The following is a 15,955-nucleotide window of genomic DNA, read 5'->3' as shown; positions in this document are numbered from 1 at the left end:
TTTTTCTGGCCGAGATTTTGGGGATGTCATGACATCACAATTTACCAATTTCAAACGTACAAGAGTAAGGAAAACAATTTTTCTACTTCACATTTGATGATTGTGTTAAAACTTATTAAGATGTTTCACTCACGTCACAATCTTGGAGTATGACTCTAAGACTTGATTTTGGAACGAAGTATGACTCATCCTTCTGATTTAACCATTTTAACAATTTCTGATTCTTCTTCTTAGCCATACTAATTCACTAAGGTGTCCATAGAGGATCAATTGTGATATGGGTTCATAATCAATAACACAATCATAAAACATGATACTAAAGTACTCTCCCATCGTTTCAGATTAGAGAAACTTTTATCTTTCTGCCTAATTGATTCTTCTTATTCGTTCTACCATTCATTGAAACCTTTCAATGATTCAAAATTACACTTAATCTTGTAAGAATAACCACATTTACTAGACTTTTAGTAAATCATGATGAATAATCTTATTGTTATTTGTGATGGACTTAACTAGTGCACAATATTGTGTACCAGATCTCCTAGTCTTTCACTTGACTCACATACTTATTTGAACAAGGAATTAATCTTAATTTTCTAAGTACCAAGATTTCCATGTATCACATGACTTATATCATATGATTCCACGCTTCTATCCAATTGAAACTCGGGCGATGGGAATATTTCCTTACTTAGAAAATTACAACACTACCATAAACAACATAACTAAGAATCACATCCATTTAATATTGGTTATAATAGAAACACACAAGCATCAATTTTCACAAATGACATTGCAAGGAGATATAAATAAGACAAAACTCAAAATTTATTTTATTTATAAAAGGTGCGGAAAACTTGTCCTTACAACACAAATTCAAATGAAAACTATGCTATTACATATTCCTAAGAAATCTATCATAACTCTAAGCAATAGCTCAAAAATCCAGTCATCAAATCATGCGATCGAAATCCATTTCTTCGCGATCGGACTCAAATCAATTCTTCCTTTAAGCTTCCTTTCTTTTCTTCGATCCTACAGAACATCAAAATGTAATCTTATCACATCATGTATTAAGAATCTAAAATGGAAAACTTAATAGAGTTAGATAGTGGATTTTACCTGAAGCAGAGTCATACATCTTGACTCTCCTATCTCTTAGATCTTTCAAGTAGTCATGCCAGATTTGTAACCAATGTCCCCTCTTTTGGCAGTAGAAACATATGGATTCTTCTGGAATGGTACACGGGAATATCTCAGACTCAGCCTTTGTCTTGCGTAGAGAAAACGTTTCTAGACTTTCAATGTTGTCATTGCCCATAAAGGGTTGGGATATTGATTTATCAGACAAATTTGCTCAACCAGTGCGCCAAATCATTTCTGATTCAGCAGCAATAAGCAAATAAGTCAAATCAATGAGGTTCACGTCATGGTCCATCATATAGTACTCTCTAACAAACTTACCATATGATTCGGGAAGAGAATGAAGAACCAAGTCAACAACCAACTTCCGCCAGACACCGACACCTAACATTCCCAATTTATCAATATGCAACTTCATATCCAAGACATGAGCACATACCGACTTTCCATCTTTGTGTCTTTTCGCCAATAGGGCTTGAGTGACCTTGAACTTTTCAAGTCTTTGAACACGTGGGTCAGGGAGAATTGTTGGTGGAGGAAGTGAAGAATGATTTCCATTTCCATAATCCAATCGTGGAACATCATCTTCAAGTGGAAAACTTTTTCCAATGAATTTAGGAAGACCATAGTTGTTAGACTTTGACATCTACAAAACGGGAGAAAATTCAATTTAGTTGATTGAGTCCTTCATATAACACCCAAATGAAATATCAAGGCTAGGACCCAACACGATATCCTACAATGTGGACGAGGGATGTCGTAATCCAAATTGCAGAATAATTGAAGGTAGGTAAATGACGATTTACCAATTTCCACCATAAAAAACGAAAAGGAAATTTAAGTTTTAAATGAATTGAAACTCCTAGATCTTTTGAGATTAATTGAAGTTTTGAATGAAATGTTTAATCTCAATTATGCCCTTCAAGTTTGTGGTTGGGATGCCGAGGATCACAAGCAAGGTGTGGATGACCATGCAAATTAGCTTGGTACTCTCAATGTTACAAATCACCTAATGAATGTGTCAGTTAACCATACACGCTCTACTGATCTATGATAAACATCAAGCTACCCATTGCCATCCTTTATTGGTCCCTTATTAGTGTGCCAGTTAACTACACACGCTCCACTAACGACCAACAAGGTGCAATGTGCAATTTCATGGATTAGCACCAACTCCACATTTTTCCTAGCGTAACTAAGATTTGGGAATTTATAAAACTGTTTAGTTACTTCGTATTTCATTAGACTTATAATGGAAGGTTATGTCCTATCCTTCCTGTTCGGCTAACGACCTTCCACTAGTCAAGAGTGCGGTGGGTAAGAGTGGATACCCATTCAATCGCCATTTTATAGGCAATTTCCTTAAACACCCCTTAGAGACAAGTTTCATGAATGAGGCCTACTAACGGTAAGACTGGCTTTTTACTCATACATATATAATATTAGACTTTCAATTTTATATAGTATAAGGGTGTATTTTACACTTTTAAAATACTAGGTGGTATAATTTAATAAGTTATACCTTTAATTTTGTTACATGTAAACCATTGCATTATAGATTTATTAACTCTCTTTTAATTACACACTTAATTAATTTAATAAAACCATAAGGGTGTAATTTGAAATTTTCAAAATACTAGGGTTTTAGAATTTAATATTTCAAAATTAAAACCTTTTAATTAAATTTAAATTCCAAAATTTGAGGACAAATTTTGAAACTTTTCAAAACATTAGGGTTTAACTATTTTAATTTCAAAAACTAAAACCTTTTAAGTTCAAATTTAAATTATAAAACCTAAAGGGTGTAAATTGAAACTTTTCAAACTTACTACGTCAAATATTTGACTTATAATAATCCTATATTATCCATATTTAACCAAATCCATAATTTTTTATAAGGATAATCATTCGAAACATAAAAAATCAATTCTAGGGAATAAAAATGAGTTTTGGTAATTATCCTTAAACATATCTGCTAAAAAATCAAAAATCTCGGCAACAGCACCCTGGACTCGCCAAGTCCACTGATGGACTCGCCAAGTTCAGGAAACTCTCCGAGTCCACTGATGGAGTCGCCGACTCCACTGATGGACTCGTCAAGTCGACGTCGCAGACAACAAAAAATTCGACTTTATAATCCTTTGGTTGTTCACTTTTGCATCTATTCAACTAGAAAAACGACCTAGGCTCTGATACCACTGAAGGGTTATGATCATAACATCAATCCTATGGTGTTCATGCAACCCTAATTGCTTTGATCTAGGTTTTTCAAAGTAAACATACTACATTGAATACCAAAGAAATAAACCTTAATTGACTAGCATACAAATCTGAAAATCAAATATAATTAGGGTTAGGAATATTACCTTGATTTTTATGTAGCAACAACAATCTCAAATCCTTATGATCTTGACTTCTGAAAGCTTAATGCCTTAAATGTTTCACCTCTAATAGAGTCCCAAACACCATAAGCAACAAGATGAACAAGGAGAGGAAGGAGCACCAAAAACATCCAAGATCTTCTAGAGAAAGCTTAGCCCCATTTTTTGGAGCCCTAGGGGTCTTTTTATACTTGTGTGGGATGCTAGGGCTTTAAGTGAAACCCTAATTCTCTACTTAGACCTTAAGCAACCCATGGAGTCCCTCTAGAAAGCCCTTGGACGAAACTCATATAGGCTTCCTATAGATTTCGTCAAATTCCCTTTCTATTAGGAATCCATACCCCAATTGCAACTATCATATAATTATAATATCAGTCCCCTTTATTTAATTAATCTCTTTTAGTCACAAACCTAATTCTCAATTAATTATTGGCTACTATTAATTAAATAATATGATTTCTCTTTTAATATATTATTCTTATAATATATTAATAAATCATAATTAATCCTCTTTCTGTTTAATTCATCCTATCAGTTGCTATGGTGAAGGCAGCCCAAAAGGACCTTGTTCATAATCAGGTCAAGTACATACCAAAATAGTTATGGGATTAGACACCTAATCCAACAGAGAATGGAGTTGGTTTGGGGGAGTTAAGGAGCTTAAATTGGGCTCAAACTACGAAATTAGGGTTTAGGCACTAATTGCGTACGCCTAACGTACTCAGTGTGCCTTAGTACGCCCAGTGTACTCCCCTCTGTTCGGGGAAACATACTCAACATAACCAGAAACCTACCAAACTTCAAACGAGCATAATTTCTTTGTTCTAACCCCGATTTTGACTTTCTTTATATCCACGGAAAGTGTGACATCCCCAAAATCACGGCCAGAAAAGACCGATTTTGTTTATGCTTTATAAAAATCAGAGTACTTCATTTTATAAAAAGGTTGCGGAATTTGTTCCCAGAAAAACATGGTAAATACGTTATTAAAACATTTTCGAAGAAACATATTTATTTCATTTTAAAATGTTTGGGATGTCATCGTTAATACCGAAACATAAGCATAAACAGAACTTACAATGATTTACACTAGTGATCTACATCTCTTTTAAATCTCTCAGTGTAATGTCACTTCACTTCGTCACCTGTGATATACATAAACTGAGTGGGTCAGGTTGGGAAACCTGGAGAGAACATAAGGTTTTCAACCCACAATAATATAATTACTATGTTCAATCAAACAATCAACCCAATTATCCATCCCCATTATCTTCTTTACTCTTTAAGGATTTAACCTAAGAGTCATCTATCATGCATTCGTTTATTCCGAAGTCCCTTACCTCCAGGGTTATAGGACTGACACTAAATCCATAGCTGCCAATGTTCGTTCATAAAGCACTAATTCCATAGCTGCTATGGTCTATTCATCAGGTACTAAATCCATAGCTACCAGTCTTTATCTAATAGGTACTAAGTCCATAGCTACCAATGTTCAACAGGTACTAAGTCCATAGCTACCAATTCCCAACAGGTACTAAATCCATAGCTACCAACGTTTAACAGGTACTAAGTCCATAGCTACCGGTGTTTGTCCCATAGGCACTAAGTCTATAGCTGCCAATGTATCATCTTCTATCTCTCATCATTCATCTACCCATCTCATACCCAACATATTCGTATATATAAAATACGTATACAACTTAAATTCTTTAAAACATGTATAAAACGTTCATCTAGCATAGACAGCAAGTATTCAGATAATATGCACACATAGCATGTAGTTTATATAAAATACTTCATATCTATGTGTAAGATAAAAGGGACTATGCACTCACCTGAGAAAGTGGTGACTCGGTACTTGGACAGCGCTTTGTTTACTTTAAAATAATTTCCTTTGATGAAACCTAATATTATCACCACTAGATTTTAGTCTAATATTACCGTCACTAATTATTAGTCTTATTATTATTATTATTATATAAGCGTTTAAACAATACTTTCCAACTACTATGTACAGACAGGGGCCAGACATAAAACACCGGAGGGCAGGACCATTTTGGTGTATAGCACTTCTGAAATCCAACAACCCTATGCGGCCCTTTAAACCAGATTCCCCGTACTGCGAGTAGTTAAAAGATATTATAACGACACTTATATAAGTCATAATAATAGCTCAAATATTTATTATAAATTTATAATAACAATACTAATTTTAAATATAAACTATATTTAAAATAGGGTAAGCATAACTTACTTTCAAGGGGATTTTAGCTAGGAGTCGGGCTCTGCAGGGGCAGAACTTCGTCGTTGAATCTTTCTAAGAAAGATTCGTGCAGCGCTTCAGCGCTCACCTTACTATACTAAAACTACAGAAAGAGAAGTCGAATCACGAGGGACCGAAATGCTCAGGGGATAAGGAGAGAAAGACTCTTGAATCAAGAGAATGGTGCAAGAAATATGAGAGCCCAAGGCTCTTATTTATACTAATTGAATTTTCAAAAACTACCCTCCATAATTACTTAATGACCTTTTAGTTATATAAACAACTAAACACCCCTCTATAATACTATTTTAAATGGATTTAATGATATTTGTACTAAACTAATGTCGAAAGAACTCAACATTAGTCTTATAATGACCGCATCGTCGATACCTTTCTAATGATATATACATATGTATATATATGTGTAGGTATACATGATTTATACTTTATTTTAATACGTAAATATGCTATTATAATTTGTAACTCGTTCATACGAACTCCGTTTTTGACGTTCTTTATATCCACGCGTAGGTGGAGACGTACTCTACAACTTTCGTTTAGACTCCGTCGGCTAATTTTGACTTTATTTTTAAAGTTATATTTTTAACAGGCTGGGACAGGATTGGTCCGTTAAAATCTCATAACTTCTTTATCTGATGTCCATTTTCGTCTGTCTTTTTATCGTTATGCGAGTAATAACGAGATCTTCGATTCTTGTTTAGGTTGTGTCGGCTAAAAATCAATCGATCTAAAATTCGAATTTCGGGTTGTACACCGCTAATCCGAAACTTCGAAAAATCATAACATCTTCATACGAAGTCAGATTTGGGCGTTCTTTTTATCGATGTTCTTAGTTTAACATATTCTACAACTTTCGTTTAGAGCGCTAAGGCTAAATCTCTCTCTATCATAAATTTACTATTTACGCTTCCCGGCGCCGTGCCGGTTCCGACGCGAAACTTCGACGGGTCATAACTTCTTCGTTATAACTCGGATTTCGGTGTTATTTATATGTACGGAAACCTTGTGACATATTCTAAAACTTGGTTAAGATTATTTATTCTAAATAATCTTTTTGTCGAAAAGTCGTTTTCGACCCCTATTGCCTTTAAATTAACTAGCCCGGATCTGCGGGCGTTACAATTATCTCCCCCTTAGGATGATTACGTCCCGGAATCATCAACAAAAAAAGGGCTCGTATAATGACTCCATACATCATCTCTTCATCCTAGGTAATAATTATAACTTCTATATTCCTTCAAGTCTATCTCTTAGACTCATTGACTGTAAGCAATACTCGATCGTGCACCTGCTTTCTACCTCAGGCTAGACTTCAAATTATGACCTATCATCATGTGATGCACGTTTAGACTTAGGTCTCTTAGAGTTAAATTCTAAAATAGACTATGCCTTCCTTCATGTTCTAATGTGATATAATCACACTTTAATATGTAGCGTTTCTGGCTACCAACTTCTTTAACAACGAACGCGATACTTCTATTGATCGCTTTGATTTCAATTGTTTGGTTTAAGTCGGACGCTACATTGAACTTGGTTCCCTGAACCACGCAACATACTCATCGTAGTCAGACTCAATTTGGTATGACCACTAGGATCGGAAATCAACAATCTTTTTAGTCATTATCGAAACGATGGTAATGACATACTTGAAAAAAACGAAATCAATTACTAGCTTCTTGGTAACCTTGTGACTTTCCCCGATCCAAGTGTGAGTCCTGTGCTTCCGGTAGTATAGGCCTCTACTACCATTCACACCTACTCATACTCGTCCCAAGTATTGTCTCGCAGTTTCCCATGTCACCATGCAACAATTCATACAATTATTCAACACATCAGATAACAAAACGAAGGTTTTATATCATTTCTTGAAACGATTACATAGGTGTTCAAGTTCACCCTAGACTATGCCTCTACTAGGCTACATCATACGAAACTATGACTACTACATAATCCGATCCTCGGGTAAGAAGTCCTCATTTTTGATTCCTCGCACAGTTCTCTGCTTCGTCGAGGATCATGTGAAATGCCCTTGGCCTTGGTGGCGTTTCTGGTCTTGCTGCTTTATTTTTCCTTGGGCAGTCTCTGGACATGTGCCCCTTGCCTCCACATCCGTAGCATACTTTGTCATTATGCGTGGAGTCTTTGGAATAGTGACCAGTTCTCCCACACTTGTAACAAGTCACTTCTTCGTTGCACTTTCCACCATGCTTATTCTTGCATCTATCACACCATCTTGCTTCACCTCCATTTGCTCCTCCAAGCTTTGAGAATTTTCTTTCCTTGTTCGGCCTCAAAGATCCTTCAAACTTCCGCTTCTCTCCTACCTTATCTTTTTCTAGACCCTTTTCTCTTATCTGGGCCTCTACGTTCTTAGCTGCCCTAACAGCTGCTTTCAAGGTAGTTGTCATTTTGACCATTGGGCCAAAGTCAATGGGCAGCCCGTTAGCAAACCTATCAATCTTGGAGAGTTCAGTAGGCACCAAGTAGGGGAATAGCTTCATCCTCTCAGTGAATGTGGTGGCATACTCATCAACACTCATCTTTCCTTTCTTTAGGTTCTGAAACTCGTTGTTTAGGTCTATCAGATCTATCTCCGAGCAGTATTGCATTTTTAAATGTTCCAAAAACTCTTCCCACGACATCCTTAAGGATTCTCCTCGTGGCATCGTATCTGCCAATAGCTTCCACCAGCTCAAGACTCCAGTTTTCAGTTGTCTTACTGCGATGACAGTCTTCTGTTTCTCGTTACAGCTGCAGCTCTCAAACACCATTTCCATCTCAGAGATCCAATCCATAATCTCAACCGGCTTCGGGCTTCCTGAGAGACTTGGTGGTTTCGCACCCAAGAAATTCTTGTACATCCTCCCATCCTTGTTGTTTCTCCCTTCTGGGCCATCCCTTTGCTCACCTTGAGTCCCTATTTGACTCACTTGGTGGTTGCAGTTCCCTTCCTCAGATTGCTCGGGAACTGGCTCCGTCGGTTCAACATGTACGGTAGGTTCGTCCCTGTTCAACATTTGTCTCATTTCTTCCCTTTGTTCAGCTAACATAGCCCGAATCATGGCTTGAACTCCAGCCATGGTGACTGGCTCAGGCGCAACTTCTTCAACAACAGATATTTGCTGAACCACTGGGGGTTGGTTTCAGTTCCCATTCGCATTTACGTTTCCGCTACGGGTTCTTGTCATCTTGATCTCTACACCGAATAAGGTGAATCTAGATCTTAATTTAGGATTGATGTCTTAAATCATCTTTATCACCCCCGAAACGTTTATATGCTAGTTCTAATATCGTAGTTAAACGCTTAGAATCCTAAACACATAAGGTTTCCAGATCCGGTCGGCAACAGACCATAGATCCGAACAAATCATATCATGCGCAAAGCATTTAGCACATAAAAGCAATTTAGGCATTATTCCTAAAATAAGCTAGTGCTCACACCTCACAATCATCGCTTAGCATTCTAAGTTTAAGTCTAGAAATAAATCCATATTCCTAGTTCGCTTAAACTAATGCTCTGATACCAACTGTGACATCCCCAAAATCACGGCCAGAAAAGACCGATTTTGTTTATGCTTTATAAAAATCAGAGTACTTCATTTTATAAAAAGGTTGCGGAATTTGTTCCCAGAAAAACATGGTAAATATGTTATTAAAACATTTTCGAAGAAACGTATTTATTTCATTTTAAAATGTTTGGGATGTCATCGTTAATACCGAAACATAAGCATAAATAGAACTTACAATGATTTACACTAGTGATCTACATCTCTTTTAAATCTCTCAGTGTAATGTCACTTCACTTCGTCACCTGTGATATACATAAACTGAGTGGGTCAGGTTGGGAAACCTGGTGAGTACATAGGGTTTTCAACCCACAGTAATATAATTACTATGTTCAATCAAACAATCATCCCAATTATCCATCCCCATTATCTTCTTTACTCTTTAAGGATTTAACCTAAGAGTCATCTATCCTGCATTCGTTTATTCCGAAGTCCCTTACCTCCAGGGTTATAGGACTGATACTAAATCCATAGCTGCCAATGTTCGTTCATAAAGCACTAATTCCATAGCTGCTATGGTCTATTCATCAGGTACTAAATCCATAGCTACCAGTCTTTATCTAATAGGTACTAAGTCCATAGCTACCAATGTTCAACAGGTACTAAGTCCATAGCTACCAATTCCCAACAGGTACTAAATCCATAGCTACCAACGTTTAACAGGTACTAAGTCCATAGCTACCGGTGTTTGTCCCATAGGCACTAAGTCTATAGCTGCCAATGTATCATCTTCTATCTCTCATCATTCATCTACCCATCTCATACCCAACATATTCGTATATATAAAATACGTATACAACTTAAATTCTTTAAAACATGTATAAAACGTTCATCTAGCATAGACAGCAAGTATTCAGATAATATGCACACATAGCATGTAGTTTATATAAAATACTTCATATCTATGTGTAAGATGAAAGGGACTATGCACTCACCTGAGAAAGTGGTGACTCGGTACTCGGACAGCGCTTCGTTTACTTTAAAATAATTTCCTTTGATGAAACCTAATATTATCACCACTAGATTTTAGTCTAATATTAACGTCACTAATTATTAGTCTTATTATTATTATTATTATATAAGCGTTTAAACAATACTTTCCAACTACTATGTACAGACAGGGGCCAGACATAAAACACCGGAGGGCAGGACCATTTTGGTGTATAGCACTTCTGAAATCCAACAACCCTATGCGGCCCTTTAAACCAGATTCCCCGTACCGCGAGTAGTTAAAAGATATTATAACGACACTTATATAAGTCATAATAATAGCTCAAATATTTATTATAAATTTATAATAACAATACTAATTTTAAATATAAACTATATTTAAAATAGGGTAAGCATAACTTACTTTCAAGGGGATTTTAGCTAGGAGTCGGGCTCTGCAGGGGCAGAACTTCGTCGTTGAATCTTTCTAAGAAAGATTCGTGCAGCGCTTCAGCGCTCACCTTACTATACTAAAACTACAGAAAGAGAAGTCGAATCACGAGGGACCGAAATGCTCAGGGGATAAGGAGAGAAAGACTCTTGAATCAAGAGAATGGTGCAAGAAATATTAGAGCCCAAGGCTCTTATTTATACTAATTGAATTTTCAAAAACTACCCTCCATAATTACTTAATGACCTTTTAGTTATATAAACAACTAAACACCCCTCTATAATACTATTTTAAATGGATTTAATGATATTTGTACTAAACTAATGTCGAAAGAACTCAACATTAGTCTTATAATGACCGCATCGTCGATACCTTTCTAATGATATATACATATGTATATATATGTGTAGGTATACATGATTTATACTTTATTTTAATACGTAAATATGCTATTATAATTTGTAACTCGTTCATACGAACTCCGTTTTTGACGTTCTTTATATCCACGCGTAGGTGGAGACGTACTCTACAACTTTCGTTTAGACTCCGTCGGCTAATTTTGACTTTATTTTTAAAGTTATATTTTTAACAGGCTGGGACAGGATTGGTCCGTTAAAATCTCATAACTTCTTTATCTGATGTCCATTTTCGTCTGTCTTTTTATCGTTATGCGAGTAATAACGAGATCTTCGATTCTTGTTTAGGTTGTGTCGGCTAAAAATCAATCGATCTAAAATTCGAATTTCGGGTTGTACACCGCTAATCCGAAACTTCGAAAAATCATAACATCTTCATACGAAGTCAGATTTGGGCGTTCTTTTTATCGATGTTCTTAGTTTAACATATTCTACAACTTTCGTTTAGAGCGCTAAGGCTAAATCTCTCTCTATCATAAATTTACTATTTACGCTTCCCGGCGCCGTGCCGGTTCCGACGCGAAACTTCGACGGGTCATAACTTCTTCGTTATAACTCGGATTTCGGTGTTATTTACATGTATGGAAACCTTGTGACATATTCTAAAACTTGGTTAAGATTATTTATTCTAAATAATCTTTTTGTCGAAAAGTCGTTTTCGACCCCTATTGCCTTTAAATTAACTAGCCCGGATCTGCGGGCGTTACAATTATCTCCCCCTTAGGATGATTACGTCCCGGAATCATCAACAAAAAAAGGGCTCGTATAATGACTCCATACATCATCTCTTCATCCTAGGTAATAATTATAACTTCTATATTCCTTCAAGTCTATCTCTTAGACTCATTGACTGTGAGCAATACTCGATCGTGCACCTGCTTTCTACCTCAGGCTAGACTTCAAATTATGACCTATCATCATGTGATGCACGTTTAGACTTAGGTCTCTTAGAGTTAAATTCTAAAATAGACTATGCCTTCCTTCATGTTCTAATGTGATATAATCACACTTTAATATGTAGCGTTTCTGGCTACCAACTTCTTTAACAACGAACGCGATACTTCTATTGATCGCTTTGATTTCAATTGTTTGGTTTAAGTCGGACGCTACATTGAACTTGGTTCCCTGAACCACGCAACATACTCATCGTAGTCAGACTCAATTTGGTATGACCACTAGGATCGGAAATCAACAATCTTTTTAGTCATTATCGAAACGATGGTAATGACATACTTGAAAAAAACGAAATCAATTACTAGCTTCTTGGTAACCTTGTGACTTTCCCCGATCCAAGTGTGAGTCCTGTGCTTCCGGTAGTATAGGCCTCTACTACCATTCACACCTACTCATACTCGTCCCAAGTATTGTCTCGCAGTTTCCCAAGTCACCATGCAACAATTCATACAATTATTCAACACATCAGATAACAAAACGAAGGTTTTATATCATTTCTTGAAACGATTACATAGGTGTTCAAGTTCACCCTAGACTATGCCTCTACTAGGCTACATCATACGAAACTATGACTACTACATAATCCGATCCTCGGGTAAGAAGTCCTCATTTTTGATTCCTCGCACAGTTCTCTGCTTCGTCGAGGATCATGTGAAATGCCCTTGGCCTTGGTGGCGTTTCTGGTCTTGCTGCTTTATTTTTCCTTGGGCAGTCTCTGGACATGTGCCCCTTGCCTCCACATCCGTAGCATACTTTGTCATTATGCGTGGAGTCTTTGGAATAGTGACCAGTTCTCCCACACTTGTAACAAGTCACTTCTTCGTTGCACTTTCCACCATGCTTATTCTTGCATCTATCACACCATCTTGCTTCACCTCCATTTGCTCCTCCAAGCTTTGAGAATTTTCTTTCCTTGTTCGGCCTCAAAGATCCTTCAAACTTCCGCTTCTCTCCTACCTTATCTTTTTCTAGACCCTTTTCTCTTATCTGGGCCTCTACGTTCTTAGCTGCCCTAACAGCTGCTTTCAAGGTAGTTGTCATTTTGACCATTGGGCCAAAGTCAATGGGCAGCCCGTTAGCAAACCTATCAATCTTGGAGAGTTCAGTAGGCACCAAGTAGGGGAATAGCTTCATCCTCTCAGTGAATGTGGTGGCATACTCATCAACACTCATCTTTCCTTTCTTTAGGTTCTGAAACTCGTTGTTTAGGTCTATCAGATCTATCTCCGAGCAGTATTGCATTTTCAAATGTTCCAAAAACTCTTCCCACGACATCCTTAAGGCTTCTCCTCGTGGCATCGTATCTGCCAATAGCTTCCACCAGCTCAAGACTCCAGTTTTCAGTTGTCTTACTGCGATGACAGTCTTCTGTTTCTCGTTACAGCTGCAGCTCTCAAACACCATTTCCATCTCAGAGATCCAATCCATAATCTCAACCGGCTTCGGGCTTCCTGAGAGACTTGGTGGTTTCGCACCCAAGAAATTCTTGTACATCCTCCCATCCTTGTTGTTTCTCCCTTCTGGGCCATCCCTTTGCTCACCTTGAGTCCCTATTTGACTCACTTGGTGGTTGCAGTTCCCTTCCTCAGATTGCTCGGGAACTGGCTCCGTCGGTTCAACATGTACGGTAGGTTCGTCCCTGTTCAACATTTGTCTCATTTCTTCCCTTTGTTCAGCTAACATAGCCCGAATCATGGCTTGAACTCCAGCCATGGTGACTGGCTCAGGCGCAACTTCTTCAACAACAGATATTTGCTGAACCACTGGGGGTTGGTTTCAGTTCCCATTCGCATTTACGTTTCCGCTACGGGTTCTTGCCATCTTGATCTCTACACCGAATAAGGTGAATCTAGATCTTAATTTAGGATTGATGTCTTAAATCATCTTTATCACCCCCGAAACGTTTATATGCTAGTTCTAATATCGTAGTTAAACGCTTAGAATCCTAAACACATAAGGTTTCCAGATCCGGTCGGCAACAGACCATAGATCCGAACAAATCATATCATGCGCAAAGCATTTAGCACATAAAAGCAATTTAGGCATTATTCCTAAAATAAGCTAGTGCTCACACCTCACAATCATCGCTTAGCATTCTAAGTTTAAGTCTAGAAATAAATCCATATTCCTAGTTCGCTTAAACTAATGCTCTGATACCAACTGTGACATCCCCAAAATCACGGCCAGAAAAGACCGATTTTGTTTATGCTTTATAAAAATCAGAGTACTTCATTTTATAAAAAGGTTGCGGAATTTGTTCCCAGAAAAACATGGTAAATACGTTATTAAAACATTTTCGAAGAAACGTATTTATTTCATTTTAAAATGTTTGGGATGTCATCGTTAATACCGAAACATAAGCATAAATAGAACTTACAATGATTTACACTAGTGATCTACATCTCTTTTAAATCTCTCAGTGTAATGTCACTTCACTTCGTCACCTGTGATATACATAAACTGAGTGGGTCAGGTTGGGAAACCTGGTGAGTACATAGGGTTTTCAACCCACAGTAATATAATTACTATGTTCAATCAAACAATCATCCCAATTATCCATCCCCATTATCTTCTTTACTCTTTAAGGATTTAACCTAAGAGTCATCTATCCTGCATTCGTTTATTCCGAAGTCCCTTACCTCCAGGGTTATAGGACTGATACTAAATCCATAGCTGCCAATGTTCGTTCATAAAGCACTAATTCCATAGCTGCTATGGTCTATTCATCAGGTACTAAATCCATAGCTACCAGTCTTTATCTAATAGGTACTAAGTCCATAGCTACCAATGTTCAACAGGTACTAAGTCCATAGCTACCAATTCCCAACAGGTACTAAATCCATAGCTACCAACGTTTAACAGGTACTAAGTCCATAGCTACCGGTGTTTGTCCCATAGGCACTAAGTCTATAGCTGCCAATGTATCATCTTCTATCTCTCATCATTCATCTACCCATCTCATACCCAACATATTCGTATATATAAAATACGTATACAACTTAAATTCTTTAAAACATGTATAAAACGTTCATCTAGCATAGACAGCAAGTATTCAGATAATATGCACACATAGCATGTAGTTTATATAAAATACTTCATATCTATGTGTAAGATGAAAGGGACTATGCACTCACCTGAGAAAGTGGTGACTCGGTACTCGGACAGCGCTTCGTTTACTTTAAAATAATTTCCTTTGATGTAACCTAATATTATCACCACTAGATTTTAGTCTAATATTAATGTCACTAATTATTAGTCTTATTATTATTATTATTATATAAGCGTTTAAACAATACTTTCCAACTACTATGTACAGACAGGGGCCAGACATAAAACACCGGAGGACAGGACCATTTTGGTGTATAGCACGTCTGAAATCCAACAACCCTATGCGGCCCTTTAAACCAGATTCCCCGTACCGCGAGTAGTTAAAAGATATTATAATGACACTTATATAAGTCATAATAATAGCTCAAATATTTATTATAAATTTATAATAACAATACTAATTTTAAATATAAACTATATTTAAAATAGGGTAAGCATAACTTACTTTCAAGGGGATTTTAGCTAGGAGTCGGGCTCTGCAGGGGCAGAACTTCGTCGTTGAATCTTTCTAAGAAAGATTCGTGCAGCGCTTCAACGCTCACCTTACTATACTAAAACTACAGTAAGAGAAGTCGAATCACGAGGGACCGAAATGCTCAGGGGATAAGGAGAGAAAGACTCTTGAATCAAGAGAATGGTGCAAGAAATATGAGAGCCCAAGGCTCTTATTTATACTAATTGAATTTTCAAAAACTACCCTCCATAATTACTTAATGACCTTT

The sequence above is a fragment of the Lactuca saligna genome, chromosome 5, assembly GCF_052625555.1.
Source record: "Lactuca saligna cultivar CGN05327 chromosome 5, ASM5262555v1, whole genome shotgun sequence".
Taxonomy (NCBI): domain Eukaryota; kingdom Viridiplantae; phylum Streptophyta; class Magnoliopsida; order Asterales; family Asteraceae; genus Lactuca; species Lactuca saligna.
Note: the sequence above shows the minus strand (reverse complement) of the source record.